An 8490-nucleotide genomic window follows, 5' to 3' on the forward strand; every position below is an offset into this window, starting at 1 on the left:
GCTGCATGCAAATTGAAAAGAGTAAATCATGTTCTTCATGAGTGATTAAAAAATGTTTAACAACTTTGCTGGCATTATTGTAGTCCGGTCAATTTAGACAATTGAAATAACAAAAATTCCGGGAAAGCTAAATTTTTGTAAGGACCTTGGGCTTACTATTACAAATAAGGTGCCAAAAGTCCCCATCGATCCCATGTGCGCTAAAAAAGTTATTCGGGGTCAAAGGTCAAAATTTTAGGTTTTTTGGATTTTTCTCAAAAACGGTAAGTTTTATCGAAAAGTACCGCAGACCAGAGTTGTAGATCTCAAAATTCTCTATAAAAATGGTCCTTATCATTTTTTTCTCCAAGACCAAACCTTCCCAGATATTGCGTACTCTCAAAAGACAGCCAGCCATTTACAGAATCCCCTCTACTCGCGTGGCCTTGAATAACATCTGGCTATTCTAGTCCGTGTAGCATCGTTCACGTACCCAGAGGTGCCCAACTCACAAAGAGCAAAGGCGCACCCCCCTCATTTTCGCGGAAATCCCCCCAAAAGCATGCCTCCCCCCAAATAAAAAATATTCCTCAAAACAATCCCCCTAAAAATTTCGATGGCGCAGTCTGGGCCATGACCCCTTCTAGGGGGTTGAGGGCACCCCTGACGTACCTGCTTCTTTTAGAGTCAAACGTGCAGTTCGAGTGAATAAACGTATTTATCACAAGCGTCTACTGTTGTTTGTGCTGATTAATATTTAAGAAAAATGTAACAATTTCGCTTTATTTGCAATAAACTTTTGACTGAAGGTGAAACTGTTGTGCTGGGCAGTTATGGAATGCCAACTTTAATCGATGCAAGTCTCGGGAGAAGAATGCTGATTATTTAAGAAGTCAAAAGTCTGTTACGATTCGCGTGGATTGCAGAAAATCATACACCCGGAAAAATTCAATCTCTGCAGCAACGTGAGGATAAAGAGGCCAGTACTTCAAAAGTAAGTCCTCCTCGTACTGTAGCGCGATGAAGTGAATTTGAATCCAGCTTTTGTTTTTAAAAACACTGCTTATTTTGTGGCTGTAAAGCGGATGAGGAGGCTGAGAAGAAGAAAACGCAGAATAATGAAAGAAAAATTGATAAAGCAGCGACTAAATCATACTCAAAATTAAAACGTGCAAGAGCAGCTTTTGACACACCTCAGAACGATCTTTAGCTAATTTTAAAAGTGATTCTTTGAATGTAAGTGTGGAAACTTTAAATTTTTCTGCGATAATTCTGCGTTTTGTTCTTCTCAGCCTCTTCATCCGCTTCCTCGCCACAAAATAAGCAGTGTTTTTTACAACAAAAGCTGGATTCAGATTCACTTAATCCCGCTCTCAAAATCAAAATCTGATAAACGCTAAGTAATAGCCCGGAAAAGTTGCCTTTTGTAGAGATATTTGGTTATGCAAAAGGATTTCGACCGCAAAAAATATCTTGAGGTGTCGCTCGCGCCTTGAAGTTGACCATAAATGCATAAAAACTGGAAAAAGTTATAATAATTAGGACTCGACCGATGCATCGGCCTGGCCGATGCATCGGTCGAGTCCTGGCCGATGCATCGGCGCCGATGGTTCAACAATTTAGCCATCGGCATCGGCGTCGGCGGCCGATGTTAACTTGGAGAAAACATCGGCCCATCGGCCTTAAAAAACATCGAAAAGCCGATGGAATAGGCCGATGTTTTCGAAAAAAAAAGGACCTTTGCTGTTTTACTTTTTAATACTAAGAAAAGGGAGTTATTGTTCTCATATAAAATTGTTTACTTAAATTTCAGTATGTATTTCTATTTTAATCACCCCTGAAAGAGTTTTCAATACTGCATTCAGGTACCAAACAAGTTAATTTTTGCGTTGTTTCTTGCAGCAGGATGTACGTATGTATCTCTTATAATTCGTAACTCAAAAATGGTAATCTGTAGACGGATAAATTTTCGCATGTGGGGTGTGCGTATGTATATTGCCAAATTTGAGACCATGGAAACAAATTTGAGACGGCGAAACCGGTTTTTGTGTCATTTTATTAGATTCCCGTTGAACCGACTGTAATTTTATATTTTTCGATACTTGTAATATGAATCACAGTAATGCAGTCTTTTCTGTATCGCTTCGGCGGAGTTACAAGTTTGAGGCCCGTCGAAATACATTTTGGGGCCCTATTTCTATCACAGAAGTTGTAAAACATTTATCATAAGCATTTTTGTAACTCCTACGGTGCCCCTAAGGTTATGGGACCTCTCGCGCAATTGCAGCATTTGCTATATTTTAAACCTGCCACTGCACGTCAAAACAAACTCGAGTGAGGGTTTTGAAAGGGTTTTTCTGCTCAATGTTTATGATTATTTTGAACTCTATTTTTACGACTATTTTTTCAATTTCCGAGAACACTTGCGTGCCCCTCCTCCCACTCCCTCAATTTCTGAAATCAAACTCTAGTTGTACTTCTGAGTTGTTTAAAACTAACACCATTCATAAAATTAGAGATTTTTTTTTCAAACTTTATCTATTGTTTAGAAAGAATTCAGAGCATTAATGAAAGAAATTGATTAAAGATGTTTTGAATGGTGACATAATTCGGAAATCAAGGAGACAGAGCCGTGTCCAAGGGGAGGGTTTTAGGGGTTAAACCCCTCCCATTGAGAAAAAAAAATATGTCAAATGAAGAAAACGATTGACTTAAATTAAGTTTAATGTGAAAGCCTGCGTTTAACGTCCCCCCCCTCCCCCATTTCTCTCTGAAGTTTTTCTGTAATTAAAACTCAGTAATTCTGTTTTTCCTCCTCTAATTCAACTCAGTTGGACCTAAACGCTTGCATTTCTTTCTCTTATAACTAAAAACATTTTGCATAACATTCAAATGTTATGTAATTTACAACTGTTAAAGCTTTGCCGACTGAAATAATATTTTGGGAAAACTGTGGTGGTAGAACCGTTGAGTTATCTACCAATACAAAGCATTAATATTGCTTATTGTAAGGAGGTAATGATGGATTTGGCACGTGTTGCAGCTATGAAGATGTATTAGTGATTATGTTTAGTAACGTGATTTGCATCTACAATAAGCTCGTTCTAAGCATTATTTCAGAACATAAAATCTGATATGCATTCTCTTACATAAAAAGAATTCCTGGAGAGTTTTTAATACTTGTTGCACTAAACCGCATAGTTAACAGATTTAATTAAAAAGAAACAAACAAGGTTTAATAAAAGTGAACCTGTAAAATGAAGGAATACTTTGGTCACTTGAGCAGCCAGAATTATTCTTCATGGGAAAGAAGGGTGTGTGTGGGGGGGGGGGGGGGTACAGTAGTACTTACAGGTGCATAAACGCCATACTGGGATTGACAATTTGTAGTAAAACTAAAGGTTGTGAGGGATTGAATACCCCCCCCCCCCGCCCAGGTAAGATTAAAACCCCTCCCTTTATGAAAATCTGGACACGGGCCTGCAAGGAGATTTTTGAATTTTTTCTTCGGAAGTGCTGAAATAGATTCAGAAACTTTTCCGAGGCGTTGGTGGTAGCGGTTCTGTACTAAAAAAATGAGGCCGAGGTTAAGACCGCAAAGTGTGAGTCACTCCAAAATCAGAGGGTGACCTCCCCTAACCCTCCCTCGTTGTTTCAAGCATTTCTTAAATATCTAGCGATTATTTATTTTGGTTAAGAAATGTCATTTTGCGTATTTCTCATACTTGTTTCATCTATATTTCGTAATGCGCCATCTTTTTTGCATCATTAATAGCGATTGATTTTTTTTCTGTTGTAAGTAACTATTTTTATGTACAGTCGAGTCCCAACTTACGCGAGGGATGCGTTCCAAGACTCCTCGCGTAAGTCGAAATTTCGCGTTGTGGAGAAATATATATATCCATACAAATTTTTCAAAGCATACCAAGTTCTTTTAGACACTTATTAACACCCCTTAAACTGCTCTAAAGCATTCCTCAACTATATACTGCATTTTTTTGCATACAGAACTGAACATTTACTGTATTTAAAAAATGAAAAATTGTTTTATTCAACATGAAATACTTTAAGATGTACAAAATGAATGACCAAAAGGAGAGAAAGACACACGGAGGTTAAAACAACACGGTACGCGCAGTATGTAGTAATACTAAAACGATGCAGTATAACAGTACTGAGCAGTAAGATACAGTAACACTATTTAAGAATTAAAAAATGAAGATGGTAATGATTTATGCTCCATGATCAGATCGTTATTCCTATCTAGTACCTTTTTAAATACGGTTGCTTCGCCTTTTCTTTCATAACGTTTCAATTTGTGGCAACATCTCCTCTTCCTGACCTCTTTATTAATACACATTACAAGAGCAGCTTCCATTTTCATAATATTTACTTTGCTAGACTGCTCTGCAAGCTTCAATATTGAAACCAAGTTCTGAACTTTTACGAATATCTTTTTGTTTTCACTTTTAATTGTACGCATGGAAGATTCACTCATACTTATTGTCGTGCTACCGTCGACATTTTGTAGTTAGTCATCGAGAATCTTAGCTTTTTTTTTTTTAATCAGAAACTTTCTTTTTTTCCCATAATCACAAACTTTAGATAAAAGTGCCACCAAGGTACCATTGTATTTCATCAACTTTAATATTGAGAATGAAAAAAAATAATAAATGAAAGTTGCGGAGTGGTTATTTGATGCACTAACATAACGATGACTAAACTAGTTTGGTGTGTGAAGTTTGCCTATCAGTGATGCTTAAAGAGATGTAATAACATTCAAATGAAATCAATATTTAGTAGTCAATAACGAAGCTGATACTCCCTTCTAAAAAAATCATGTTGTGGGCGAAAAATTCGCGTTAGCTCTAAAATTAGTTATTCGTGAAAAATTCGCGTTACAGCCATTTCGCGTAAGTCGAATCGCGCTGTAGCGGGAGTCGACTGTATTTATATAAAATCAATGAATCAGTTATTTTCATTTTTTATACGAAAGTTTCAAGAATTTTCTATTATGCAATTTTTTAAATTTCAGAAAATTGTTGTTAAATTGAAAAAAATAATTTGAACTTGTTTGTAAAGCTTCATAAGAGATAAAACAATCAAATTGATCAATATTATGTGTGCAAACATCAGATGAAGTAGTATATGTATTCAGTTATTAACTTGGTGTAAATATTGAGTTTGTTTATTAAAGCTGCGTTTTAAGAACCTCGCTCTTTTCATGGCTATTTATTTCTTTTTTTCAGCAAAAGTTATGTCACTGTTATAGCTTTTATGAGAAATGCAAACTTTTCTATTCATACATTTTAAATAAGTATAAAAATATTTCCTATTTTGATTTAATGTTGTAATTATCTGTTACCTTTTTTGTTTAATTTGATGACTAAAAAATGTCTACGTGCAATATTTCCACTTTAATTGCGTAATTTGTTGACGTTTCATTGTTTTATTCTTTTTTTTTTTGAATGATTAAACAACATAATTTAATGTTTTTTAACCATGTTTAGTGTATCTAAATCCATACATTATTACAATATTACTGAAACCTTAGTTATATGTTCAAATTAAAAAAAAAATCAATTGGTTATTAAACAGTCTCTTCGATTTTCTTCGTTTTTTCCTTCTTCCTCTTTTTTTTGGGGGGGGGGAGGGGGCTGTTGTTCCTTCTCTTTCATCATACAGCAGTCAAAAAAGGAGAAACATAACTACACCCTATACAGATTGTACGTAATACGATCCAAAAGTTCACGGACAAGCTTTACCCAGAATGGACCTTACCCAGAATAGTTCACATTACCTAAGCACATCCACCTTTAAAAGATCACCTTGAGGGACTATGTACTTTTGAAAGTGTTCATATAACTTTTGGAAACACTACTGGAAGCCATTTTTCGCTATCTTCTATGATGCAGCTTTATCTTCTCCTGACGGAAGAAAGCGGCGTCCATGCAAAAGTTTTTTTACTGGGAACAGGAAAAAGTCACACGGAGCTAAATCAGACGAAACGTTATGTAATTTGTTTGTCATATCAGAGTATTGACCAATCGAACCGTGCGTCCTCAACATGAAAGTCGCCTTCTTCCTCACGATGAAGTTAAAGCTTCAGCGTAAGAGGTGTTTACAGGAGGTTGCGAAAATTGTCTTCCAGGAGAGCTTCTAAAAGCTATACGAACGTTGGCAGTGTGCATAATCGTTCAAGGTGACTATTTTGTAAATAGATGTGCTTCGGTATTGTGAACTATTCAGGGTAAGGTTTTATACAACTTGTCCTCGAACTTTTAGATCATACTACGTACGTATGAGTTTTCAACTTACTATTTCATAACGTTTTGGAGTGACGCAAGTTTACGCGTATGAAGACATCACAAGAGAATTTACGATAATGGGGTTGTTTTCTTCAGTCAAAAGTAGTACTTTTTGTCACTAAAATTGATAGAATGAGCAAAAAAAAAAAAAAAAAAAAAACATTGACCCAGAAAATACTTTCATTTTCCCAACAGTTATTTTTTAATTAATTTTTTTAAATGTTGGATTTTTCAAACAAGGCGTGGTCTTGATGACATCACAAATGATGCTCTTTGGCGCATTTTTCTACCACGTTTCCAAGTTATGATAATCAAGAAGCGAATTAAAATTGCGCTCTACGCTTGCTGTCAACCATATCGTTGCCAATACACGTGAGTAAAGATGCGAATTAAATATTTTGTGCTGTGAATGGCAACACTGAATGGCATTTCATCATTTTTGATGTCATCGGACAGAAACGTAAACAATGAAAGCGCACCGATTTAAGTAATTTAAAAAAAAAAAAATAAACTCAAACAAATTATTTAAAAAATGATCAGATCCTTTGTTTTTAAGCACGCTCTTTCAGAAAAAAATACTTTTAAAATTTTGGAAACGACCCCAATTACTGAGGAGGCGTTCAAATGGATATTTCGGTCATCTATATGTTCTTAGGTACATACGCATGTACAGATGTGCCGAAAAAACTTGTTTAGTATAAATTAGATGATCGTAAAATAGAAATTTAGGTCGAAATCTGATTTTTTTTTTTTTTTTTGTGATTGCAATTCCTTTTTCGTAGAAAGGAAGTAAAGTGAAATGAGTCAATGATCCTTTAACCCCCTTGACAATCTTATCAATTTATTTCTGTTTGATTTTATTTATTTATTTATTTTTTTTTTTGCCATCGGCCAACGGCATCGGCCATCGGCCATCGGCCATTTGGAGGAAAACAATCGGCCATCGGCCATCGGCCATCTTTGAACAATCGGCCAACAATCGGCATCGGCCCATCGGCCAAAAAATGCCATCGGTCGAGCCCTAATAATAATTTCATCAAATATCAAAATTTGAGAAATTTAATGTTATCGCTTTTAAGAGCAGGCTTTTTGTGTAGATTACACATTGCATAAGATCATTTTAATAATAAACTGTATTTTAAAGTTCCACACATGCGTAGTGTCTTGAATTTGACCAATACAGTCAGAATTGAATAACATCGTGTTGCTCCGTACTTAGAGAAAAAAAATTAGAAGTTATGATTTGTAAAAGTTTGTTCTCATATGAATTATTTCTTACATAGATACGAAAAAAAAAGTAATAAAAGCATTTCTTATCTAGTAAAAAAATGTTTAATTCTCCACTTAGCAGATAACTTTGGCTCAAAATGTCAATTTTACCTATGATAGAGAACAAAAGTTAAGTATAAAAATTTTAAAATAATGTGGCTTGCAACAGCCCACATCAGTCACCCTTTGAAACAAAAGACGTTTCTAAAGAAATTTTAATGGGTTTTGAGCCCTCAAACTGTAACCACATTGATTACAATAAAACATAAGTTTGGCATGCGAGTTGAACTATTTTACTTCTCATAATTTTCAGTCTTGATTGAAATTGTGGCTTGATGGTATTGTGGCTTAATATTTCTATATTCTAATCTGACTCTAATAAATCCATCCCTTTTGGTTAGGCAGCAAACTGTACCTGACATTTATTTTTCTCATATTACCTATCGTTTCACTGCATTAGTATGATACGTGAGGTTTTGAGTACCTGACACTTCTTTTTCTTATTTTACCTATCGTCTCGCTGCTTTAGTATGACGTGAAGTTTTGAAAACCATACTACTCAGTAGGTACGCCACCAAGCAATTTCTTTCAAAGTTTTATCGGAAGTCCACTTTTTGAAAGAGGGAGCTGCCGAGTTTTACCAGTTCTGCTTATCGATGAGCTCATAGCAGTCTCTCTGCTTCAAAATTGAAATCTGGAATTATACATGTTCATTGTCCATCTTCGAACTGATCGTCGTAATCCGTCTTAAAACAAGTTCTCTGATGATGGTCATCCGCAATGCCTAGTGTTATATTTTTTAGATTCTCAAAGTAACCAGTTTGCAGAACAAGAGCTGATGTTCTAAACATAGTACGATGGCAAATTTAAAAAATTCGATTGTATAGCGAAAATTTACAATTTCAGATTTCAACTTGAGTTCTTTGATAAGCAG

This window comes from Uloborus diversus, chromosome 8, assembly GCF_026930045.1.
Source record: "Uloborus diversus isolate 005 chromosome 8, Udiv.v.3.1, whole genome shotgun sequence".
Taxonomy (NCBI): Eukaryota; Metazoa; Arthropoda; class Arachnida; order Araneae; family Uloboridae; genus Uloborus; species Uloborus diversus.